This window comes from Solanum verrucosum, unplaced genomic scaffold (genome assembly GCF_900185275.1).
Source record: "Solanum verrucosum unplaced genomic scaffold, falcon-dt-bn FXZP01000048.1, whole genome shotgun sequence".
Taxonomy (NCBI): domain Eukaryota; kingdom Viridiplantae; phylum Streptophyta; class Magnoliopsida; order Solanales; family Solanaceae; genus Solanum; species Solanum verrucosum.
The window spans coordinates 733734-761571 of record NW_026020157.1 but is presented as its reverse complement, the minus strand read 5'-3'; the positions used below and the strand labels follow the sequence as shown (position 1 = coordinate 761571).

Below are 27838 nucleotides of genomic sequence, written 5' to 3'. Positions count from 1 at the left end.
TAATATTATGAAGAATTTATGTGAATTCCTTGATTAACCCTAGTTTTCAAGTATGTGGGTTTATATCTTTTGATGAGGAATTGATGGTTCTTGATAGATTTTCTAGGATTCTCACCTTGAATAGAACCTATATAAGAATGAGAATATGAAATCATGAATTGAACTAGACTTATGCATGTATGATAGAATATGAATAGAAATGATTAAGAATTGGGACTTTTGATTAATTATGCATAGAATTGGCTTGTAACTAAGGCTTAGGGCTAATGTGTCTTGTGATCTAGACTAAGTATGATGATTGTGGAGTAAACCTTGAATGTAGGGCTTGAAGCCATAATGTTGGTCACTAGTGCTTAAAGAGTAAGTCTATTATGATGAGATGTCTTGCATGTATGTAGAATTTGAAAGGTTAATCACCAAAAATGAATAGAATAGCTTGAGGTTGAGTCTTATGATTCATTCATGGATAGTTGAATTATGTAGCTTGGGATGGTAGATCTCATGGTAGCTTGGGATTGAGGAAATAAGCTCTCCTAAGGTTAGCTTGAACTTGCATTGGTAGGATGCTTTTCATGGTAGCTTGCATTAGTATAGGCATGGTAGCCTAGGATTGAGGATATATACTCTCCTATGGGTGGCTTGAAGTAGAATGGTTAGAATGCCTTCATGATAGCTTGACTTGGTTAGGCCAAGACCACTTCATGGTAGCTTAGGATTGAGACTCCACACTCTCCTAGGGATAGCTTAGGGTTGAGGATTTATACTCCCCTAAGGATAGCTTGTATCTTATTGAATGGTTGCATGGTGGCTAGGTTGGTATACTTGTATCCTTCATTTGATAGCTTGGATTGTATGATATGATGTTTTCCATGGTAGTTAGGTCTAGCATGGTAGTATGTTATTCTTTGATGGACTAGAATGAAAGATAGTTAACATTGAGTAAGTTAGTCTAAAGGAGTACTTAGTGTGAGTGGTAGTATGGGATGCCATTCATACATGGCACAAGTATGAATTGAAGCTACTTATGAAGTGTCCTCTTATGTGATGTATGCCTAGCTTGGTTTGTTGCTATAGATGCCTCACCATGATATGAGTGACTTAAGTTGATGGTTCCTTGTCAATATAAAGTAGGTAAATAGTGACACCTAGAATCGGTAAATGTGAATAGGGTGACTTTAAGATATGCTTAGTGTGTGTGGTATTATGGGATGCCCCACATGTATTGCACAAGTGTGCCTTGAGGTTACTTAGGGGTATAGAGCTCTTATGACATGGAAACCTAGGTCTTGACTATGAAGGTGGGCTATGACCAAGAATGACCAAAGAGAGGTACTTAGCTTGGATAGTATTATGGGATGCTATCTTTGCCTTGCACCAGTATACTTGGAGGTGGCTTGTGAAGTAGTTCTCTTGAATATGAAAGGCCAATGGTTGAAGTATGCAATTATGAATGTCTTTTGTTCATTTGCTATGATATGATGCTTATGTTGGAATTATGTTATTGTCTCTTATGCTTATGTCTAATGTCGACTAACCATTTGAGATGCTTTATGATGTTGTGCTAGATTTCATACTTGGTACATTTTGTACTAACACATATTGCCTACATTCTAATCATATGTAGGATGTTGGGAGATTGAGTTGCTTGGAGGCTAGGTTCCTAAGTGCAAGAAGACTTGAAGATTTGGTGAGTCCTCATAGCTTCGAGGACAAGCCTATTTATGTTCTTTTATGTCTTTTCTTATGTTTTAGACTTTATGTGTGTTGCATCCCAATGACTTTTATTCATGTTATTCATAGATGGTTTGAGACAAAGATGTTAGAAAGACTTCCGCTTTTATGAAATGCTTTTCAATTGTATTTTTAAAGAAGGTTTTAAATTCTCCCTACTTTTCTATGATCTTATGTTATGATGATGCTAAGGGTTGTATGTGACCCCTTCAGGGTCAAGTACGCCACGTTACATCTAGGGGGTACCCCTGGGTCATGACATTTCTCTACCGGAGTCACTCCCATAATAGCAAGTACCTTATAGACCTCATTTATAAACTCTTGAGGGTCTTCCTCAACTTTGAAGCCATAAAACTCTGGAGGATTTATCTTAATAAAATCCTTCACTCTTGAAGCGGCCGTACCCATAATTGGGTTCACGGAGGCAACCACCTCTCTATTGACTTGTGCCGTCATGGCTTGAGCCAACATTTGAAAAACCGACCTAGTCTCCGCATTGGTTATATTCTCTTCCAAAGGATCAATTAGAGCTTGAGGAAGACCTTGGGAAGGAACCTCTTGATCAACATTGTCTTATTTATTCCTTCTAGCATTAGACCTTGTAGTAGTCATATCTTGTAGACCACCGAGTAAGGATTAAGAGAAAGACCTTATAGAGCCAAACTCTATGTCACTACTTAGAGTAATGAAGAAGTTAATTTTCCTAAGCATCTAGTAGCCTCTCATTCATAAATGTGCCACGCTCCACACTGATGAACAAGACTCTACTAGACGTGGTTTTGAGACATCCTAAAATCATTCTAAACCTTATGCTCTGATTACCAAGTTTGTCATGACCCAGGAGTACCCCCTAGATGTAACAAGGTGTACAAGACCTCGAGAAGCCTCATACAATCCCCTTAGCATATCATAACATAAGATAATAGAAATGAGCGGAAATTTAAAACATTTTTCATAACATCAATGTTTCATAAAACGAAGTGGACGTCTTTTACACTTGTCTAAAACCATCTAAAACATGAATAGTCTTTGGGACACAGCCCATACAATAGTTCTAAACATAAAATGAAATATAAAATGATATGGTGGTCAAGCCCTCGAGTGCTATGAGGACTCACCAAAACTTTTCTTCTTGCTCTACGATGAACCTAGATACGAGGATAGAAGTCGATATCACCAGACCCTATATTTGATAAGAATGTAGGAAAAATATGTGTTAGTATAAACATGTACTAAATATGATGGCTAACATAAATCACCAACATAAGTATATCAAAGTCATTAGTCAACGTAAGACATAATCTATAAGCATAAGAGATAACAACATAGTCATAGACATAATAAATGCATCTAGATCAACATAATATATAGGAAACGTTTCTTAAGTAACCTCAAGGCATGCTTATGCAATGCATGGATAAGACCCTATAAATCTCACCCATGCTAAGCAAACAACTTTAGGCACTCTTTCATAGATATCTTCTTTTGATCTCATCCTTAGCTTATTTCTCAAAGACAATGGAACATTCACCTTTAGTCAAACATATCAAGGAAGGCAACTAAAGCAACAATTCAAGCTAAGCATACATCAAGTCAAGTAAATCTCATATTAGAACATACCTACAATACTTCTTTGAAGTAATCTTGTTTCATCATAAACATGTTATTTCAATTAGGGACTAGTTCCTTTTTTAGCTATTCTTGTTATTCATGGAAGAGTACCTCTTTACTAGTCTGAGACAAGTCATTACTCATAAATGGTTATGATTTACCAATTCAAGGCTACCAAGGAAAACACTACCTTATGATAGACCAAGCTACCATGGAAAGCACCTTACTTATGCAAGTCCAAGCTACTCAAGAAAGGGTATTATTGCTGAATCCAAGCTACCAATGATATAATGTGGCCTCACCAAGTCAAGCTACCATACAAAGCACTATATTGTGATTAGTTCAAGCTAACCATTGGAAGGGTAGTATTGCTCAATCCAAGGTTATCCATGAGGACTCTTAACTCAATCTACCAAGCTTGGTCTTGTCTTACCAAGTCAAGATATTCATGAAGGGATATCTTATCACTACTTCAAGCTATCATAGTTCAACATGCTTTGATTCATTTTAGGTGAGCAAACCTTTCAACCTAGAATCATTCTATGTGACAAAACGTTTCACATCATGTTCATTTAGTGTTCATGAGAATGTCATTTAAATCAACACAACAACAACATTATAATCATTGACACTTCACTCTCAAAGTGTTCCGAAATAATTTATATAGATTCTATAAGAACATGCATAATCTCATACATTCATAATATAGGTCAATGTGGGTAACTCCTTCCACAAAAATCCTATCTACCATTCAATCTTCATCATATAGCTTAACTCTCAAGCCTTAACATTCATAGTTCATCATGTTAGCTTTACTCTCAAAGCCCTAGTCATCAACATTTATAACTACAAGTTTTACTCTCAAAGCCCTAGTCATCATAGCTTACTAGCAAGCTTTACTCTAAAAGTTATACTAAACATAAATCATCATATTATTTTTACTCTACAAGCCCTAAAAATCATCATTCACCATGCATGCCTTAATCTCAAGGCAATTCTAATCTTAAAGCCTACAAGTCTTACCTCATTACATATACTTGATCTCAATCAATTCACATCTATATGCTTTCATCTTAAGCAATCTAATCACACTTCATCATGTTACCCCCAATCTCAAGCACTACTAACCATGATTCATCATACATGCATTAATCACATTCAATTCATGTCTATATGCTTAACTATCCAAATATCTTCTATGTATTTCATCAATTCTAGAATATTACCTCTAAATCCTCAATTTCTCCTTTTATGGCATAAACCCATTTACTTCGATTTCATCTTTCTAGACATGGGTAAGGCATGTAAATATGTAATTTCATCTTAAAAACATGATATACTACTTATTTAATCATAAACTATCATTATCTACTCAATTGGATCCATATACAACAATACCCACAATATTGGAAGAAACCCTAACTAGAATTGGAGATTCATCTTCACAATTGGGGAAAACATGGGGGATCCATGGATGAAAGGATTACATGGATGAATAATACATCATACCTTGATTAAAAATTCCATAATTTCTTGAGGAATGGAGACTTGATCTTGACCCTAGCTCCAACTCTTTCGTCTTCTTCAAGTTCTTGAAAGAGAAATATTTGAGAGGATGAACTTGAGATTCTTTTGGGAGTTTTGGAAATAATGACTTAATTGGTGAGTTTAAAGGGTTAAAATATCTTATATAGGTGTACTAAGTCTAGGCAAAATGACCTCACCTAATACCCAGTTAAAGAGGAATTTCCCAAAATGCCCTTAATTGGGCAGCCTAGCTCCATGCACCACAGCAGGATCCAAGAGTCGTGGTCCTCACCGCTGGTCGTGGTCCTTCCCGTGGTCCATGGTCCAGTGGCTAGGTCACCAAGTCTTGGCCTCCATTATTTGAAAGCATCTTCATGGCCCTTCCCACGAGCAGCGGTCTTTACCACTGGCCGTGAAGTGGCTCGTGAAGATGAGCCATCTTTGGGCATTCTCAAGTAGCTACTACCTTAGTTTAATGACCCTAAAACAAATAAGTGAAACTAGAGCCTAGCGTGTGTATGTTTGAGTTGCTGTGAGGTTTGAGTGAGGTTTAATGGTGTTTTATGTTGTCCCTAGTCTTGGTTGAGGGGTTTAGGGGTTAAACGTCAAGGTACAACTCCCCATGGACCACCCTAGGGGTCCTTGAGGAAGACCCTAAGTCTAACCCCCAAGACCCTTTGAAACTAGAAACTTGTCAAAAGTGGGGTGACCTACGGAAGGGGTCCACGCCCCGTGGATGGCCTCCGTAGGTCATGGCTCCCAAATGCACCTCTCTAAACCAGATGAAGGAGGGATAGTACTTTCCGTGACCCCATCCACGGTCCGTGGATGGGGGTTTCGTGAATTGCTTCAGTTTTCTGTCTTAAGTCGGCCAAGCCAAGAGAGGTTTGGTAAATTCTTCCCTTGGCTAGTTAAGTGTATAGATGGTTATTTTAAGTTTATTAAGGTATTTTAAGAGTATTAAAAGTGTTAAACTCTATTTTACATTCCATTCTTTCAAAACCCCAAATACGAACTACCTTTCCCCTCCAAAAGATCTCTCTCTAGAATCTCCTTTAGAGGTGAAGACTCCAAGCTTCAAAGGTCAAAATCCTCAAGGTTTTCAAAGGATTTTCAAGGGAATTTCGTGGGAATCAATAGCAAGGTATGCTATTCTTGATCCTTGTCTAATTTTCCATTCAAGGAGCCAATTCAAAGGTGATTTCAAAGTATGAAAAATCTAGGGTTTCACTCAATCTCATAGGTTCTTTCATCAAACATTTTCAAATGGTTTCTAATGAAAAATTATGATTGTATTGGTGTTTAATTGATGATTTATGTTGAAAATACTCCATGAACCCATGAATTCTCTCAATTTCTAAATTGTGCCTTATGAAGTGAATTTCTTGATCATGATTGAATGTTGATGGATTATATCTAGATTGATTTAGATTGTTGAATGGTATCATTATACATGCCTTAATTTTAGTAGATTGTTGGTGTGTTGATGACTCTTGATCATGGCCTTGAAAGGGCAAGGTATGACCTAAACTCATGTTGAATTAGAATTGTGCTAGAGATGTTGATCCACTTGAAAGGTGGAGGTGTTTATTTACTAAGTATATTGTGGTATTGAATTGATGGATACATATTCCTTGTACCCTACATGTGGAGGTTAATGTATAACTATGAAGTGAAGCATGTGTGTGATCTAAATGAATGAATGATGATCATTTAGAAGCTAATTGTGTTAGGATTGAATGTCATCTGTCTATTAACACTTGTAAAGGTTGGTGATTATGTGAAAGGCTATTCTCATATACACACACACTTGAACGAATAATGAATGAAGTTCAATGATAATGTTAATGATGAAGTACTTATTGAAAGGCTATTCTCAATTGTACTCTAATGAATGTTAATGACTTGTTGTGAAAGGACTTTCTCACAATAATGGGGTTCTTAAGTGAAAACATATTCTCATCTTTGAATCTATGAGCTTTCCAATTAATGAATGAATGTTGGGTTGGGATGGATGCTCATTCGGGAGTTGAGGCGTGGTATCTAATAGCAATCCCTTATACCATAATGTACTAATGTAATAAATGTATTGTACTCCATGTGGAATAATGCTAAGCACCGAGAGGATATGGTTTGAGATGGATGCTCATCTGTGAGTTGAGGCGGGGTACTTAGTATCAATCTCTTGAGATGGATGCTCATCTGTGAGTTGAGGCGGGGTATCTAGTAGCAATCTCCCTATCCCATAACTATGTGCCCACATAGGTCTAGCTAGTGGATCCACCTAAGCTAAAGAACAATGGTCCTACCTTAGGCAAGTAGGAATCCCTTATCCGGTGAGGGTGACACCAGGATTCCATGTCAAGCTCTCATGGTCTATGGTGGTTAAGGCTTACCCCCACAAATATTATTAATGAACTATGGCTTTTTAAGGATGTACTACTTAGTATGGGATACCATCTATGCATTGCTCAAGTAGGCGTTTGAGGGAGGTCATGGTGTGTTCCTTATAATGTTAATGAAATGAATGGGCTCTTATTATGACATTTATGAGAATGGTGATCTAATGTTTAATGAATGAAGGTGTTCTTAATGTAATGAAGCTAATGAAGATTGTTGACTATTATATGTTTAAATGTAAGGATGCATTCTATACTTGGTTTGTATCATGGGTTAGTTCCCTGTTATGACTTGTTGTATATGAATGTGTCTTGTTTATGGTGACTTCAAAGGAGTGCTTAGTGTGAGTAGTAGTATGGGATGCTACTTGCACATTGCACAACTACGACTTAGAGTTGTCTTAGATGTTGGTCTTAATGAGATAATGTGATTCATGTGATGTTTATGTTACTCATATGCTTTATTGTGTAAAGGTGGAAAAGATGAATGGTAAGTTCACTTTTGGTGATCTTAATGTGGTACATTGGTGTGGATTGTGGTATGGGACGCTATCCATACATTGCACAAGGTATAGCATGAGGGTTGCTTGAGGTGAAGGCTTAAGATAAAGGTTTACATGTGATATTGTTTGCACCGGACACCACGCGACGTGTGGTGCTCTTCCAACCGCTGGACCATACCTTCGGCTAAGCCGATTCCAGTGTGGGCAGGCTGTTAAATAGAAAAGATAACTCTTCCTGAGGCTCCCGCCGACGTCTCCAGACTTCCTAACGTTGTCGTCAACTGCAACGTCCCGGTTCAGGAATTTTAACCCGATTCCCTTTCAGAGTACGCGCGAAACGCGCTATCTGTCGGGGGAATCCGCGTTCTAAAAGGTTGTAGTCCCTCTAAGAAGCTGGTCGCAAAGGGATACCTCCGCATAGCTAGTTAGCAGGCTGAGGTATCGTTCATTAACGAAATTAACCAGACAAATCGCTTCACCAACTAAGAACGGCCATGCACCACCACCCATAGAATCAAGAAAGAGCTCTCAGTCTGTCAATCCTTACTATGTCTGGACCTGGAAAGTTTCTCCATGTTGAGTCAAATTAAGCCACAGGTGGTAGTAGCAAATATTCAAATGAGAACTTTGAAGGCCGAAGAGGGGAAAGGTTCCATGTGAACAGCACTTGCACATGGGTTAGTCGATCCTAAGGGTCGGGGGAACCTCGACAGATAGCTCATTTCGCACGTACTCCGAAAGGGAATCGGGTTAAAATTCCTGAACCGGGACGTGGCGGTTGACGGCAATGTTAGGAAGTCCTTCCGGGGGGAGTATGGTCGCAAGGACGAAACTTAAAGGAATTGACGGAAGGGCACCACCAGTAGCGGTGCCTGCGGCTTAATTTGACTCAACACGGGGAAACTTACCAGGTCCAGACATAGTAAGGATTGACAGACTGAGAGCTCTTTCTTGATTCTATGGGTGGTGGTGCATAGCCGTTCTAAGTTGGTGGAGCGATTTGTCTGGTTAATTCTGTTAACGAACGAGACCTCAGCCTGCTAACTAGCTATGCGGAGCTATCCCTTCGCGGCCAGCTTCTTAGAGGGACTACGACATTTCGTCTCCCCCCCCCCCCCACCTTCCCCTTTCCCAACCTCAAATCTAATCATATCTAACTTTTCAAAAGGGAGGTTTATGTATTGCTTGCATCCTTGGAAGGAAAAAATTCACCAACTGTTGAAAAATAAGTGCCGATAATAAAAGTGTGAAAATGTGACTTGCATGTTGGTTGACTTATATTATGCCTCTTTTATCAATTTTCATGAAGTTTTACTAAAATGGCATATATCATGACTTTCAAATGAACATGTCCTTTTTGAGCATGTTTTTGCATGGCTATCATACTTAGTACTTTATGTGCTAACCCATATTTTATTTACCTTTATGAAGTGTAGGGATTGACACTCAATTTGATTCTTCCTAGTCAAGCTTGGAATAGAGTTTCTCCAAGACATTTTGGGTATGTCCTCATAGATCGAGGGAAAGGACTTTTAATGTTTCTAGTTCTTTCATGTTTTAAGACTATTGTTAAGACTTCGACTGTAAAGGGTTGTGACCCTATTTTGTTAAAGATTGTGTCTAAGTTGGCCATGTGAGATATAGACTTCCGCTTGCGTTTAAATGTTTTTGAATGATATATTGTATGGTTTTTGAATAAAAAGTTTTAATTTCGTACTATTTCTATTACCTATGCGATGAATGAATGCTATGAGGCTTGTATAAGACCCCTTCGGGTTCGAGTACGCCGTGTTTCTTCCGGGGTGTAGACTCGGGTCGTGAGACTTAGCCACCACGGCCGTGGTCCTCACCACTCCACAAGTTGTGGTCCTCACCACTAGCCGTGGTGGTGATCGTGAAGATGTGGCAGTGCTTGGCAAGCTTAGGGCAGCCTTGGCCCTTGGCTTGTATGTGACAATACTCTATGTCTATGGTTTTAATATATTTGTGTGGCAAACTGTCAATGTACCCCTTAATGTTGATGAAGATTCATATAAAAGAGAATTCCACTAAGTAAAAATAAATTTGTCATTAGGTGGATGATATAAATTGTTGTGGTCTTTTCTCAAATGAATCTTGTGGCTAATGTGTGAATCTCGATGATAAATTTGAGTGGTAGGCCTTTTGTGCCAAAAAAATTAAGTTTGTATTCTACACCCAAGTTTTGAAGAATAAAAAAGATTTATTTATATATGTTGGTGATTCTAGAACTACTTAAGTTCTTAGAATAAAAATTTCTTTTAAGCAAGAGGCAAAGGTATATTGTTCAAAAAATATGCAGAACTAATTTCATATATTCCTGAATATCATATATATGATTGAATAAATTTATGTTAGTTATTATGTATTAGAATTATTTGAATCATGATTTCTAGTTTATTAGCACACTGGAAACAGGGAGAAAACTTCTATACTATGTCATCCTAATGTTGAAACCGGTAGGTGAGGAAGCCATTTAAGGGAGTAAACAAAGTTGAGGCGCTGATAAGAAGGAAGTATCCACTAAAGTACGATGCTAGTAGTGACAGGAAAACATGATTAAGATAATCTAGTTCATAATAATCTAATATGAATTTAATCAATTATGAATATGATAGGAAGGAATAATTTGAAATAAAAAACCTGCATAATAAAGAACATGACTACATACATGCATGATGAAATGATAAAAAAACTACGAAACTTTAATCTTATATGTACTTAAAAATATAGAAATAATCGAATTAAGAAGAATAATATGGGAAAAAATATTTAATGATTACGAATCAGAAGATATATTAAATCAAGAATGGCATGATATAGACCTACATGATTTAGACTTCGAAAGAATAAAATGGTATGATTTAGAAATAAATTCAAATTAAAATGAACTACGAATATTTACAATATTGGATAAAATCTATGGGGAATATAAAACTATTAGAACAATTAATGGAGGAAAATTTATATATGTACCAAAGAACCGAAGATATGTTATATCTAGAATATATCATAAATAATATTAAAGAAATATTCAGATTAAAACAACTACCGGAAGAATATTACAATAAATATTATTACATTTTACCATGAATTTCACACTACCAAAAAATAACATTAAAGAGATATCAAGATTAAGACACTTAACAAAAAATATTATAATTAAATTTTTAAAATAAAATACTCACCCACCACACTATCACCTACCATACTACCACTTCTATGAATTCCTCAGTTACCAGTTCCGCACCGAAAAATGGTATCAGAGCTATGGATAATAAGAAACACAGTAAGAAACATACGAGTAGAAAATTAAGAAAAATAAGAAGAAAATTAAATAAATTATATCCGAAATATAAACAACTTAATATCGCAAAGACTGATAACGAAAAATTAGATCAAATAATAGATAATATATCTAAAATAGAATATAAATATATTCAATACTTAAAAATACAATGAATAACAAGAATAACGACTATAGACAAAAACTTAATGAAATAATTATAGCAAAACGACAAGAATTAGAACATAGGCAAAATAGACTTAACAATAATATATTCGCAGGAATTTGTCACAAATCTATAATAGCACAAAGAAAGACTATTTTATATCTAGAAATACAAATAAATAACTTAGAATATAAACTACAACATAATTTATAAATGAATAAAGAAGAATACGCAATAGATGAAAAAACATATGAAAATTATGACGGATTAAAAATAAAGATAATATTTTCTAATCTAGGAAGAAGATATAAGAAAATACGTGACAATATAAGTTTAATGTTAGAGAAAGAAACGATAAAACTAGAAGATAGTTTAACTGCTATGATAAGAATAACAAAAGAAAATGAAGAAATAGATAGAAAAACGGAAATTGAAAAAATAAAACAACAAGCAAAAAAGGAAGTACAACAATTAGAAGAAGTAAAAAATACCAAAATAATAGAGCTAGAAAAAGAGCTAACAATATTAAAAGAAATGTATGAAATAAAACAAAAAGAAAAAGAACAAAAAACGAAATTAACAAATGAGATAATTAAATTTAAAGAAAAATTGTAACTAGAAGATGAAATAGAAGAAAAAGAAGAAAATGGTAATCTACCCGAAATAAGAGTTGATGAAATAAACGACGATGATCTAGAACAACATTCAGAAACAAGCGAAACATATACGGAACTTTTAGCAAACATAGATAATACAAAGAATTTAGAAGTAAATACAGAAGACGTAGACATGGACGAAAAACCTAGCACATCAGGAGTAAAAAACCCAAAAAATTTTAACCCAAAATATTATAATAAAAACTACGAACAATATGATAGAGACAAAATTATATGGGATAAAAGATTAAATAAAAAATGGACATCTAAACCAATAACCGAACGACATGATTTTTTAGATTTAGACTGTTTAGCAGATATAAATAAAACAATCCAATTATGGATGAGATACATATCAAAACAATTGACAGATAACAAGATAGTAATAACAGAGGCACCATGATACATAGAAAGAACACTTATAGGAACAGTAAAATTATGGCTACAAAATTTATCAGATGAAAGTTTACAAACTCTAAGAAGTAACAAAAAATTTGATGGTGACATAACTACTACAACTATGGAAATATTATATAAATACGAAATAGCTATAAGAAATGAATTTAGTAGTATGACAACAGAAGTAGAAGAACAAAATAAAGAAAAAATCATAAACCGGAATCTAATGACAAAATTAGCAATATGTAACATGTGTTATATATATGATTATACATGTGCATTTAGAGAATACTATTATAAAGGAACATATAGCATAGACGAAAGTAAAGAAATAAGAAAATTATATTTTACAAAATTACCGAAACCTTTTAATTCAAAAGTAATAAAAAGCTGGAATGAAGCAGGATTAACAGATACATTAGGAGCTAGAATAAAATTCTTACAACGATGGCTTATGGAACTATGTGAAAAACATAAAGAAGAAATAAAAATGGAAAAAATATTAGTAAAAAACTTAGCATGTTGCAAAAATAAAACAGCACCTCAATTTGGTTGTACGGATAGGTATAAAAATAAAATGAAATATAACAAAAAATATAGATCAAAATACAAATATAAAAAACCAAGAAGAAGATACTATGTAAAAAACTATAAAACCAAAAGACCATATAGACCAAAAAGAAAACTAACGGAATGTACTTGTTATAATTGTGGAAAATTAGGACATATAGCTAGAGATTGTAAATTACCTAAAAATCCGAAGAAAAAACAAATATCAGAAATAATAATAGACGATGAAAAATATACACAAATAGAATACGTAGATTATGAATTAGAAAGCAATGATATGAATTGTCGGAAAATGAAATGGAAAATAATCAAGTAATAGAATCGGATAATGAATACGATATCAATGACTGAAAAAGATATACAAATAATAACTAAAGAAAAATATCAAGATGAAGAATCGACAGAACAAAAGATAATATTTGATAATAACATATTTGAGCAAATAAAAGGAAAAGAATTAGACCTAAGCGTAGCAAAAATATTCGAAATACCAACAATAAAAAAACTGGTTTAAACGACAAAAAGAAGAATATTATGTAGTAAGTCAAAGAGAACATATCATAGATTGCAAATACACTAAAGGAAAGGCCAAAATACCAATAATAAATAAACGAATAATAAATAAAGAAATACAAGATATTAAGGCTAAAAATCCAATTAAATATGTACATTTAGGAGGAACAGAAATATTAATAAATGCATGTTTTAGAGAAGGAATAGATACACCCATAGAAATATACTTAGCGGATGATAGAATTATACAACCCATAGAAAAAAGTATAATAAGTGCAGTAAGAGGTAACCTCATATACCAAAAATTTAAGTTTATAATAAGTGCTAACTACTCAGTAGCAATAAATGACAGCAATATAGATAAATCACTAGTATTATACTGGCGAATGTCAGGGATAGAACTAGCCCCATGAAGTAAAATATTTACAGCTAAATGTAAAAATTTATATGTTCTAACAACAAAACATAAAATAACAACAAAAAATAAAATAGATAAAATAAAAATAGAAGATCCCTTTGAAAGAATAGTTACAGTTATAGATAAAAACGATTATAGTTATAATGAAGTTGATATAGAAGAAGATTTAGAAATAGTAAAAGAAAGACTACGCACATCGAAAAGAATAAACAATGAGATACCCCAAATATCATCAAAAATGAGTACATCAAGGAGAATAGATAAAACCCCACAAAAATCAATGGAAGAAGATATAAAACCACATCATTACTACATAACGGGAATAATGGAACAACGAAAATATTTAATATTAATAGATACAGGACGAGAAGAAAACTATATTACAAGAGAATTAGTGATGGAAGATGAAATAATAACTATTGAACAATCATGCCCCGAACTACCAAAAGCATTAATGTATACCGAAGAAACAACAGAAAAGGAAATAATCATTGGAGGAGTACCAATAGTGATAAAATTCAAAATATATCAAGGAAATGAAAATATCATTTTAGGAATAAAATGGCTAGAACAAGTAAAACCATATAATCTAGAAGACAAACAGTTAATAATAAATTATGAAAATAAGAGGGTAATAATAAAAAGGACTTTAGTATGATAAAAATATGAAAATATATATACTTGCAAAGATAATAATAGAAGGATATTACAACCGATATTATACACCAATGATAGATACGGGACCAGAAGCTAATACATGTAAATATATTTTTTTACCAGGAGATAAGTGGGAAAAATTAAAAACACTGATAGTAGTAACATGATTTAATAATGAAGGAAGCATGATCACATATAAGGCAAAAAATATAAAAATACAAATATGGATAAGATATTAACTATAGAAGAAATATATAACTTTGAATTAACTACAAAAGATATGCTATTAGGAATGCCATTTTTAGAAAAATTACCCACATATAATAACAAAAACACACTGGTGGTTCACGACACCGTGTAAACAAAAAATAGGAGCAAAAAGAGTAAATAATAAAAAATGAAAAACAACAGAATGGATAAAAGGAAGTGAAAAAATTACACAAAAATTAGAAAATATAAAAGAAGAAGACCCTAAAATAGAATTAATTATATTCTCTATAAATAAAGTAAAAATAATTCAAGATAAGTTAGAATTATTATATAGTGAGGATCCTTTACAAGGATGGAAAAAAACATAGAACAAAAGTAAAAATTGAGTTAATTGATAATAATAGTATAATAACCCAAAAACCATTAAAGTATAATTTTAATGATTTAACTGAATTTAAGATACACATAGATGAATTACTAGAAAAAGGATATATACAAGAAAGCAATAGTAAGCACACAAGCCCGACATTTATCGTAAATAAACATAGTGAACAAAAAAGAGGAAAAAGCAGAATGATTATTGATTATAGAAATTTAAATGCAAAAACTAAATCATATAATTATACGATACCAAATAAAATACTAAAGATAAGACAAATACAAGAATATAATTATTTTAGCAAATTTGATTGTAAATCAGGATTTCATCACTTAAAACTAGAAGAAGAATCTAAAAAACTAACAGCATTCACTGTACCACAAGGATTTTATGAATGGAATGTATTACCATTTGGATATAAAAACGCACCAGGTAGATATCAACACTTTATGGACAATTACTTTAAACAAATAGAAAATTGTGTAGTGTACATAGATGATATATTATTATATTCCAAAACACAAGATGAACATATAAGATTATTAGAAAAATTTATACATATCATAGAATATTCGGGTATAAGTCTAAGTAAAAAGAAAGCAGATATAATGAAAAATCAAATAGAATTCTTAGGAATACAAATAGATAAAAATGGAATAAAAATGCAAACACATATAGTACAAAAAATAATTAACTCAAATGAACAACTAGACACAAAAAAGAAATTACAGTCATTCTTAGGACTAGTAAATCAAGTAAGAGAATACATACCAAAATTAGTAGAGAATTTAAAACCATTACAACAAAAATTAAAGAAAGATATAGAATATCAGTTCGATAAAAAAGACCAAATACAAATACAAAAGGTAAAATTATTATGTAAAAACTTACCTAAACTATATTTTCCAGATGAAAACAAAAAAATTACTTATATAATAGAATCAGATGCGAGTGAAAAAAGTTATGGAGGAATATTAAAATACAGGTATGATGACACTACGATAGAACATCATTGCAGGTATTATTCAGGAACATTTAATAATATAGAAATAAAATGGGAAATAAATAGAAAAGAATTATATTCAGTGTATAAGTGTTTATTATCATTTGAACGATATATTGTATATAACAAATTTATTATAAGAACAGATAATACACAAGTAAAATGGTGGCTAACAAGAAAAATACAAGATTCGGTAACAACAAAAGAAATAAGGAGATTGGTATTAAATATATTAAATTTCACATTTACAATTGAAGTAATAAAAACTGATAAGAATGTTATTGCAGATTACTTATCAAGACAAAGCTACTCAGACTGAGAACGAAAATACAATGGAAAAAATAGTCAAAGCCATAACTACACTTTGTATAAAAGTGGACAATATGGATAGCGAGATACAAAAGCTAAAGACTAATGAAGATAATCTGAAGTCTAAAGCTAGTCAGCAGCATGACTATAAAAATGCGAAGCTACGTCGATCGGAAGACGGAAAAAACCCAAAGCTAAAAGGAGACGATGGGAAACTCCTTAAAGCCCATAACATTTGTTTAAATATAGCTGCAGGAACAAGCAAACAAGTTAGTGATAAACAACATAAAAATGTTAACTTAAACCAGCTATTCAAAAAATCATTTACCCAAAGGACACCTAGACATATGTCCACAGAACCACAAACATCTACATACGCAGATAGTTTGCAAAACCAAAATGAGAAAAAGACATATAACTATATCACACGAACCTATATTGAAAATATCCACAAAATCCAAACCTACTTAAACCGCAACCCCAGGTCAACTACAAAAGAACCAAACTAGGATTATTTGACACAAAAGTTACAAGGATATAACAAGTTAATTGCACAACCGAAAACTAACGCTAATTTAGTAAGGACATGTTACAACTATGGATTGTTAAATACCGTATACACATACGACGGAGAAGAAGTTAATGGAATACCAGAACTACACAAAACATTTGTCACATACAAAAGAGTTATGAAAGGAAATTTATTTTATATAAAATTCTATACAACACCCGCGGAGATATTATACGAGGAAATAAAACCTCCAATACAGGTTATCAAGATAGGATTAACTAAAGATATGATTATACCCGAGGATATCAGACAACAAGAAGAGATATGCAAAATAGAGATACCGAGTTTTTATGCCAACTAAAGGATAATTGGCATATCAATGATTATACAAGAGCTAGCAAATAACTATTTAAACGAAAACGCTATATGGAGCTACAATGCAAGAGACCAACTAATGATTTATTCCAATTCAAGGGAGCTAAGGAAAGCAGATATGGATGAAGTCCAAAGATGGATTTTATCACTACTTAAGCCAGAAGAACGACCTACGACACGAGCACTAAAAGAAGGATTCATTTCGACAGAATTATTAACCAGATATTACAAGCTAATTGGTCACAAATACCCTGACCATATATGTTCAAAATGTAACGGATAAGATAATATAATCCCAGACGTCCAGCTGGAATAAAGAGATAAAGACGGAATAAGAAGATAAGATGATGAAGATGAGATGCGGACAAAATAAAAAGATGAGATAAAGAGTAAAATTATTTGTCTTGTAAAATAGTCAATAAAGTATGGTGTGAATAGTAGTGTGTCATAACGTTAAGTAGTGAGTCATAATGTGTGTCATAATAAGGATGGGCATGTGTAAGGGATGGTAGGGGGTGTAATTTATTAAGTGGACAAGTGTATGGTGTGTCATATTATATTATTAGGCACATTATTATACTATATAGGTACATTATTGTAGTAGTGTAGTAAGTAAGAATTCTTCTCTATATAAGGGAGGATATATGTAAACGAAAGGCAAACAATGCCTAACGTAATAAAAACTTTCTAGAAAACACTCTCTCCACTAAGATATAAAAATACTTAAAAGTTAATATGGAGAAATTTGATAATATTTTTCAAAAATATGAAAATGCTAGTGTTTAATTAACTTGGTTGATTCATTTGATTTGTTATACATTAGACTTAAATTATTAATACATTACTTTAATTTAAGGGTATACAAGGTATAATTTTTATAAATTCTCAAGTATTTTTCAAGTGTGAGATTTGTGCTAGACTGAGCATATCAAGAAATTACATACTTGAATAAGTAATGTGTGGAGCAAATATCTTTGTGTCAGAATTATAGATGATTTCTCTTTTTTGGTGGAAAGTAAAGATGAAGAGTTTGATATATATATTTTAATGTATAAATTTGTATGCTGCATACAAAATTAAATATCTTATGAATTATGAGAAAATTATTTTCCCATTATGAAATATTTGAAAGAGTAGGGGTGTCTTGTTAAGATTGTACTACATGATCTTGAGAAAAGAAAAATAAGATCTAAGTTTTAATTGTACGCTAATACAATGTTGCATATATATATATATATATAGAGAGAGAGAGAGAGAGAGAGAGAGTGAGTGAGTGGCCAAATGACCCCCAACCTATTACCGAATTTTCAACTACACACTTATTTTCAGCGGGAGTCCTATTACCCCCCTGAACTACTTTAAAATGGAATACATGACCCCTTAAGTGCTGAGTTGATATGGAGAGTATATTTCACTCTCTTTGAGAGAGTGAGTTGCCTATTTTATTTTATTTTCATTTTTTTTCTATTTCTTTTTTCTTTCTTTTTCTTCTTATTTATCTATACAACATTTTTCACCATTATCATTGTTGAAGATTTTTCAATGGATGTTTGAAATAAAAATTATCATCAACAATCCATTTAATGAATAAATAATTTTTAATAAACTTATTTAGAACATATCTAACCAATTAAATATATTTTTAAAAAAGAAACATACCCATTAACTAATTTTTTTTTTAAAGTGATGGATTCAAGAGTAACAAAATCAAAGTGAAGTAATTGTATATTTAAAAAATATTTTCAAACTTAATAAAAGAAACTAAAACAAAACAATTTCTTCTACATTTTGAAAGAAGGATCCTACATGTTCTCCTAAAATCCATTAAGAATTAAAATCAAAAACTCAAATTATAAATTAATCATGAAAATTTTAGAGGGAGAAATAATAAAGAATGAGGAAAAGAGAGAGGTTTCTCAAATTGGTGTTACAAATTGGTCTTCTCATTCGCGATTATTTTGAGTTGTCGGTGGAATCTTCAAGGGATGAATCAGATCTAGAATGTTCATGACCCATTTAATGTGTATCTGAGATTGTCTAAGGAAGAAAATCTAACAAAATGTAAAAAAATGTGGAAAATTGCTGAATTAGTTGGATGAAAGATTTGATTAATTAGGATCGCTATCTTCTAGACTCTAGAGATTCAGAGTAGATGAAAATGTGAGTTGAATTTTTGTTTTTATAAAATGTTAGAGACATAGAAATTTATTGAGGTAAAAAAATGATGTTTAGTATAGTTAGGGTTGAAGAAATGATTGGGGAAGAAAGAAAGAGGAAGGAGGAGAACTTTTTTTTAAAAAAATAAATCATTAAATGGTAAAATACATGTGTCAAGTGCGTGTATTTCACCACAAGACATATGTCTGGTAATGATATTTCAGGGAGGAAATAATTCCACTTTAAAATAGCTCAGGGGGTAATAGGAATTGTTGTGGAACAATCAACTTCATAGAGTTAATTAGTTGTTGTGGAGTTAATTAGTGATGAGACTAAGTGGTAAGACAATTCTTATAGTGATTCCAATTGAAATAAAATCATTTTCCGTGGTAAAATTAGATACAAGTATTTGAGACATAATGTGATAAAACAATTGTTGTGGAACAAAATTATTATGTGGAGTCAGGACGAATCTGATCAATTCACAAACTAAAATAAACATCCAAGGGAGTGAGATTTTTTGTAATTTGAGAATATCAACAATGATGGTAACCCAATATATGTGATTGTAGATCTCATGAATTAGGTTCATATGGGTAATAACAAGTCATTAGTTGATCAAGTAAGCATTATAAATTTATGTCCCTCCTATGATGTGTGAATATAATGCAACAATCTGCAAGGAAAGTGAGGTTGAGTCATTACTCTCAATCAAATTCATATCCTTTATAGGTGGTGTATTACTTTGCATAATACACTTGATGATTGGACCTATATGAGTGTGAAATGGTGCTACTTCTATGAAATTGTGACAAATTTCTAGAGCACTTTATGAATACCAGGACACACATGGCCTCTTAGCGCAAAACCATGATAACGACAAAAAATGTGCAAATATAATGTGATATAATCAGAAGTTGAACCTACAAAAGAATTATTGATTCATTGAAGTTCTAAGCTTTACCAATTGTTTTGTTAGTTAAAACTTATTTTATCTAGGTCTGGTTCATAGTTTACGCGACACCAGATTCAAAGCATTGTAATCATATATGAAAACCTAGTAAAACTTCTTATTTCATTATATTTCTTCATATTCTTTCAGAGATATGTAGGGGATTATTGGAAAAATGATTCTACTATCTCAAAAGGAAGTATTCATATTATTATTATTATTATTATTATTATTATTATTATTATTACTATTATTATTATTATTATTATTATTGTTATCTATATTCAGTCTATTAAATAAGTGTTAAAATCATGTTAGTTATCTCATAAATCAGTATTAAAGTTGGTCAATTTATAAATGTTGCCAAGATCTATTTTTCGAAATGAATTGCCTCCGATTCATGGATTTGTCTTTAATTTTCATTAAACAACACTTATGGCTCTTTAACTTCTTTGACGGTTGGTGAATTATAATGAGTGGATGTATATATATTCCTCATGTGTTCTTGTTGAGGGTAGGTGAAAATACAAAGAGCAAATCAACCGATCTTATCTCTTTCTTTTATATTCTTTTGCTGGGTTTATTTTATTGAATCGTTGTTAGATTTTGGCTCCTAGTTTTATACTAGAAGACCATGTTGAATCTTGGGGGATACACCAATATGTGGTGAAGTATCCATAAGGATGGTGTCTTTGACATGCCTCAAGCTTTGAAGAATTCAATACAAGTGTTCGTAGAGAGGCATTTTCCGTAAGATTTTCAACAAGCTTTTGGTTCCAAAAGTTTCAAGGTCCAAATTTTTTTGAATTCCTTTGATTCTTTAGCCAAAAGTTCCTCCCCTCAACTAAATTAATGAGTAGGGTATATAGAGGGGCTTAGGGGTACGAAATGGGGGGGGGGGGGGAATGGGTAAAAAATTAGGATTTTTTAATTTGCATTCAAACACTTCCTCTTTTGAATCAGAAAAAAGTGATTCTCCATCAATTTTGAACAACTTTCAATGGATTTCAAAGGATTTGGAGGCGAGGACAAGCAAAGTGGACGGCTAATGTTGCTAGTAGGTGTACTGGTTGTTGATGGAGAACAAGAAGATGATGAGGGAAATAAATAGATGTACTATTTGTGGGGGATCATTCGAGAAAGATGATGAAGCGGTCGTTTTCGTATATATTGATATTGTATATGCGGAGTGTATGTCTCTCCTTGTTGAACATTGGAATTGTAGTTGATGACGTCATTGACACCGTTTGGAATTGTGAACGTTTGGAGGATGGTGGGCTGGGAAATCTTTTAGGGGAATTGAGGTGTTGGGATGCTAATAGAATTGGGTTGTAGGACTTGATTGAGGTTGTTGGGTTTGGCCCAAATTTGGTCTTAAAATGGGTTGAAGGTGGGGTAAGGAATTGACTAATTTTGTGATTGAGAAAAGGCCAAATGGATTGTAATTATAGCCAATTGAAATTTGAAACGTAGCCAAATTAAGTAAGTTTAGCAAATTCAGCTAGAATTTAAGATAAATTAATATTGATTAATTAACAAGCTTCTTAACTTGATGAAATAAAATAATTTATCTTAAATATAAACTAATAAACTCAAAAACATAACTATTGATTAACTTAAACTAATTAATAAAAATATTTAATAAAGAAACAAAATCTTTTTGAGATGATTTTTGAATATTCATAAAGTGTACTAATTATATACATAATTATATAAAACATATATATTATTTAAAAATTATAAAAAGTGTCAAAACTATTTAAAACAACATGAAAAATATTGAGTTTTTTATAAAACTAATTATCTCAAGTTGTTTGAAATTAAAGAAGCTCGATGACTAACCTATAATGTGGAGGATCAAAAATGGGTGTCAACAATTAAGATTGCATGAACTCCCCTCAATTATTGGCTAGAAAAATTGTTCTCTTTAATTTTATTAGCTAAAATATTATTCAATTCAGCCTTGCACATTTAGTTGTGTGTACCAATTCTAGTTTAGTTAATGAATAGTTAATAATTTTGAGTTAAATAGTATATAATTAAGTTAATTATTTTATTTGGTTAGTTAATCATATTAATTATTAGTCTTATTTAAGTTTTAGCCGAATTTGTTAATAATTAAATTCAGTTTGGATATAATTGAAACCCATGTGACCATTTTCCTATTACAAATATCTAGTCAATTTTAGACCCGAATTTTCAGCTCAAAAATTGACAAATTGAGACCAAGACCAGCCCAAGACCGCACCCCTTAATTCTACCCTTTTCAGCCTAGCTCAATTCCAACAGCAATACGCGTACATCGACGTTTTTCTTCCTCCTTTCAATTCCGTTGAGAATTGGTATGAAATGGAGCCAGCACAAGAGTTTGAATTTCAAATCCTTAACCTTTTCCCCCCTTTTCAATTCCATTCTCTTCCTATATATACTTTCCTTCCTTCAGCGTTTTGGAGAGGTTTTTTGGACACTACCTTACAGAGGAAGTTTCCATCAAAAGAAAGAGGTTGGAGAGACAAGAAACGGGAACGGAAATTTACAAGAAAATTATACATGCAACAGAATAGTATTCCATTAGCTAGGTGGTTTGAGTCTTTTGTTGCTGGATTCGAGCTCTCGTTGGAGGAATAGCTCGCTTCATCTCGTCCACAAAAGGTAAAATCCCTCTCCTAATCTTGACTTGTTGCTCTTTGTTTTGTTTAGTCGATTTACAGACTGATTTAGCTATTATTTATTTCTGATAAATTTCATTTGTTGTCTAATTGTGTAGCTTCTCTGTGTTGATATTGGCTATTACTAGTTGGTTGACCTCTAGAGATTTCGGTCTTCTTCTTGTTTTATATTTGCTTTTATATAACTTGGTCATTGCCTATCTGTGGTGTTGGGCAGCAATGCTTGGGTTTGTTTGGGTTTAGCACCTCATAAATGATATGTTGGCTTCCTTTTGTCATTTGCTTGGTCTAGAATTCCAATTTAGCTTGAAAAAGTGAGTTTATCTTGGCCTAATATGTGCCTTTGTTTAGCTCTTGGTTACTGCATATGCCCTTTAGTTTGCTAGTTTCTTAAGCTCATGGGATGTTTAAGTTCCCTTATCGTATCTCTTTAAGTGTGGATCTCTCGTTATGCTCATCTTGATTTAATTTTCGTACTTAGTTTGCCTTTGCATTTAGGTGTTTTCTTATCTATGCCCTGTTCTGTTTTCAGCATCAGTTCCTTCACTTGTTTGCTACTGTTAGTACCACCCTCTATAGGTGTAGGAGTTTTAAATTTCATTGTTATGATCCATATAAAGTATATGACTTTGAGAGTTTTTTTTTTATGAATTCAAAATTAGAAGTAAATTGTCACTGCTTGTTTTAATAGTATGTCTTGACTCAGATTTCTCCTCAAATGCTCTTTGTTTTCCTTAAAATACTCCATATGATTACTCGATTTTCTTTGGATGTTCAGAACAGTTAAGTGTATTGAGTGTTGTTTATTTCCTTTTCTAGATCTATTTGCCAGTAGTCTTGTCTTAAGTAGGGAATGTTTTGCTATTTGTTGCTCTATTTAGTAAATATTCATTTGATTTGGTTAGCTTAAGTAAACTTAGCAAGAATAATGCTAACCCAGCCACCTCTAAGCCCAACCGCGTCGTCCTCGTAGAAGGTCGTTTCGAGAGTCATCCAAGTATCAAAATCGAATGTCCATACTTCAATTCTGTTGAGAATTGGTACTAAATTGAGCCAGCACAAGAGTTTGAATTTCAAATTCGAAATACCTAATACCCTTATCTGTTCCCCCCCCCCCCCCCTTTTCAATTCCATTCTCTTCCTATATATACTTCCTTTCCTTCAGTTTGTTGGAGAGGTTTTTTGGACACTAATTTACTACCCAAAACAGAGGGGATTTCCATCGAAAGAAAGAGGTTGGAGAGACAAGAAACATGAACGAAAATTTACAAAAATATATACAGGCAACAGAGAAGAAAATTAAAGAAAATAGTATTCCTATAGCTAGGAGGTTTGAGTCTTTTGTTACTGGTTTCGAGCTCTTGTCAGAATTCCTCTTGTGGTGGAGTTTCCTTGCCTTATTCCTGGCTGTAAGCTCAATCTTGTGGAGTCACTTAGGCGTCGTGTTAAGAGTTAGCATCTAAGGTAAGTTTTCTCCCCTTCTTTCTACTCAATCTTGGGTAAGTATTTTTGAAATGGTCTCGTTGATATGTGTTAATCAGTCTTTAAATTGTTGGGCTGTTTTTGTTTATGTGGGGATTAATTAAGGAATAGATAGTTCATGAGTTTTGGTTGAGATTGGGGGCACAACTTGTGTGAAAATTGTGCCTAAAAAAGCTACCCCCAACATGTTTGATGAAATGACCCAATCGGATTTTGAATTAAGAAGAAGATGACTCCGCGAACGCGCCCTCTCAGCCGCGAACGCGCCCAATAGTTAGCAAACAAGTTGATTTTAGCAAAAGATAGTTAGCAAAAGAATAGCTTCAATTTTTTTTATTTTATAGGCGAAGAGATTGTTGCCGGGGATGTCATATATGGCGGTTCTGACCGGCTGCTGTCACTAGTTGCTCCAAAAGCCGTAATTGGGTTAAGTTGGTATCTCTTTTATCAATGTTACTTTGTTTTCAATTAGGTTATTAGACTCTTGGTTTTCATCTTATTTGTACAGGTGAGAGGATAGCTAATACTGTTTTAGTTGGTTTTAAGTACGAGATTTTTATTCAATTTGTTAAAATCATGCGTTCGAGGTGTAACTTTATCCCATATGTCTTCATTCTTGCTATTTTATTTTTTTTCCCCTTATATAGTGGCTTCTTCATATGCATGTCCTTCCTTTTTATCTTGACAAAGTGAAATTATCTTGGCCTAAGATGTGCCTTTGTTTAGCTCTTGGTTGCTACGTATGCCCTTTAGTTTGCTAGTTTCTTAAGCTCATGGGTTGTTTAAGTTCCCTTATCATATCTCTTTATGTGTCGATCTCTCATTATGCTCATCTTGATTTAATTTTCGTACTTGGTATGTCTTTGCATTTAGGTGTTTTCTTGTCTATGCCCTGTTCTGTTTTCAACATCAGTTCATTCACTTGTTTGCTATTGTTAGTACAACCCTCAATAGGTGTAGGAGTTTTAAAATTGAATGTTATGAGCCATATAAAGTATATGGCTTTGAGAGTTTTTTTTTTACAAATTCAAAATTAGAAGTAAATTGTCACTGCTTGTTTTAATAGCATGTCTTGACTCAGATTTCTCCTCAAATGCTCTTTCTTTTCCTTAAAATACTCCATATGATTACTCGATTTTCTTTGGATGTTTAGAACAGTTAAGAGTATTGAGTGTTGTTTATTTCGTATTCCAAATCTATTTTCCAGTAGTTTAGTCTTAAATAGCATGTGTTCTTCATTAAAAAATTGAAAGTGTCATGTTTGAATTCATCATGGTAGGTTTTGTTATTTGTTGCTCGATTTAGTAAATATTCATTTGATTTGGTTAGCTTAAGTTAACTTAGCAAGAATGCTAAGTTTTTTTTAAATTTTTTTAAAATTTTTTATTATGCATGAACTTGGCCTGAGGCGGAGTTAGCAAATGAGTTGATTTTAGCAACAGATAGTTAGCAAAAGAATAGCTTCAATTTGTTGTTTATAGGTGAGGAGATTGTTGCCGGGGATGTCATATATGGTGGTTCTGATCGGCTGCTGTCACAAGTTGTTCCAAAAGCCGGGATTGGGTAAAGTTGGTATCTCTTTTATAGATGTAACTTTGTTTTCAATTAGGTTATTAGAATCTTGATTGTCATCTTATTTGTACAGGCGAGTGGATAGCTGATACTGTTTTAGTTAGTTTTAAGTACGAGATTTTTATTCTTGCTACTTTATTTTTCTACCCTAATATAATGGCTTCTTCATATGCATGTCTGTCCTTTTTATCTTAAGAGGCCAAATATTATATCCTATGTCTCTTCTATTTTTCATTTTCTCTCTTAGCTGATAGTCTTTATTTACTGAATAATCATATGTTATATGTCTCCTTAAATTGCTGTATTTTTCATTTCATAATCTTACATAAGCTTATAAGTAATTGCAATCGTTTATTTGTGCTTCTAAATTTGCTTAGTGTGAGGTCTGAGTTTCTTTTTCCTTTTAAAGCTATTAGAGTGATCAAGATGTTATACAAAAGCTAGGCAAAACAATATATTTTGCTGCTTCCTAGCTTTTAAAGGTTTTTCTATGTGGAACTGATTATTATATTCTATGCTCATTATTTATTTTTTTAGTAGACGCCAAAAACTGATATGACGGGTGAACTAGAGAGGAGGGAAGGCGAATCATCTTCTTCCTGCCTCCTGTGAAATTACATCAAGAAAAAGCTTTCCTATGTGGCTCTTGACTATGAACAGGAGATTGAAACTGCCAGGAGCAGCTCCTCCACTGAAAAGAACTATGAATTGCCTGAAGGACAAGTTATTACCATTGGTGCTGAGAAGTTATGTTGCCCAGAGGCTCTCTTCCAACCATCTATGATTGGTATAGAAGTTGCAGGTATCCATGAGACTACCTACAACTCCATTTATTATCCTTGTGAAGTAGCTAAAAAAAAGGAACCTAGAGAAGAATATCCATATAATAAAGCTTTCCCAACTAGTGAACGATCCTTCCCATGCGGTGATCATGGATAAGACAGTCAGAAGAAGAAAAGATTACACGAAGATAGTTAACTGCAACGTGACTGAGGATGAAAATAGAATCTATCATGAAGAATTCGGGATGAAGACATAGACCCATAGTGTGAGAGGTAAGAGAGTTCCATCTGCAATGTTAACAGTATCTTTAATAGGTAAAAGAGGCAGACAAAAAAGCTGAATGTCTTTTTTCTTTCGCATAGCTCCCAGACAACCACACAGGGCAATGCTTGATATAAGGGCTTCAGATATACATTTGCAGGGTGTTTATCGTATGAGCAAGGAAATCACTGTCTTCACTCCTAGCAGCATGAAGATTAAGGTTGTTTCTCCACCAGAGAGTAAGAACAGTGTCTAGATTAGAGGATCCATCCTCGCATCACTTCGCACCTTCCAGCTGGCAAGCCTTTATTTCTTATAATCTTCTCTTGCATAACTTTTGCAATTTTAAACTGCATTTTGAACTATGTTGTTTCTAACTTAAACATGTTTTGTGCTTAATCAGATGTGGATTTCGAAGGGTGAGTACGACAACTCTGGTCCATCCATTGTCCACATGAAGTGTTTCTAAGGTGCTGCTACTAATTTTACATCTGTTTGTTCTTCTTTATTTTTTTGTTCTTCCCGCTAAAGCTATTATGTCGTTCACAATGAACTCAAATTTGTTGTTATAGGCGAGTATTTGAGATGGGGCTATGAACAAAGGGCGATTAAAAACATTGTACCGCTAATACTATTTCATGTTTCCAATTCAAGCTTCGTTTGTCTAGAAATGTCCCTTCTTGAACTTGAACTCGAACTCTTTAGGTTTTTTTTAGTTGAG

At 33.0% G+C, this 27838-nt stretch overlaps 1 pseudogene; it reads left to right on the top strand.

Moving 5' to 3' along the window:
- The first annotated feature begins 24272 nt into the window (after positions 1 to 24272).
- LOC125828387 (actin-like) lies at positions 24273 to 27586 on the top strand (annotated as a pseudogene).
- Positions 27587 to 27838: the final 252 nt, after the last annotated feature.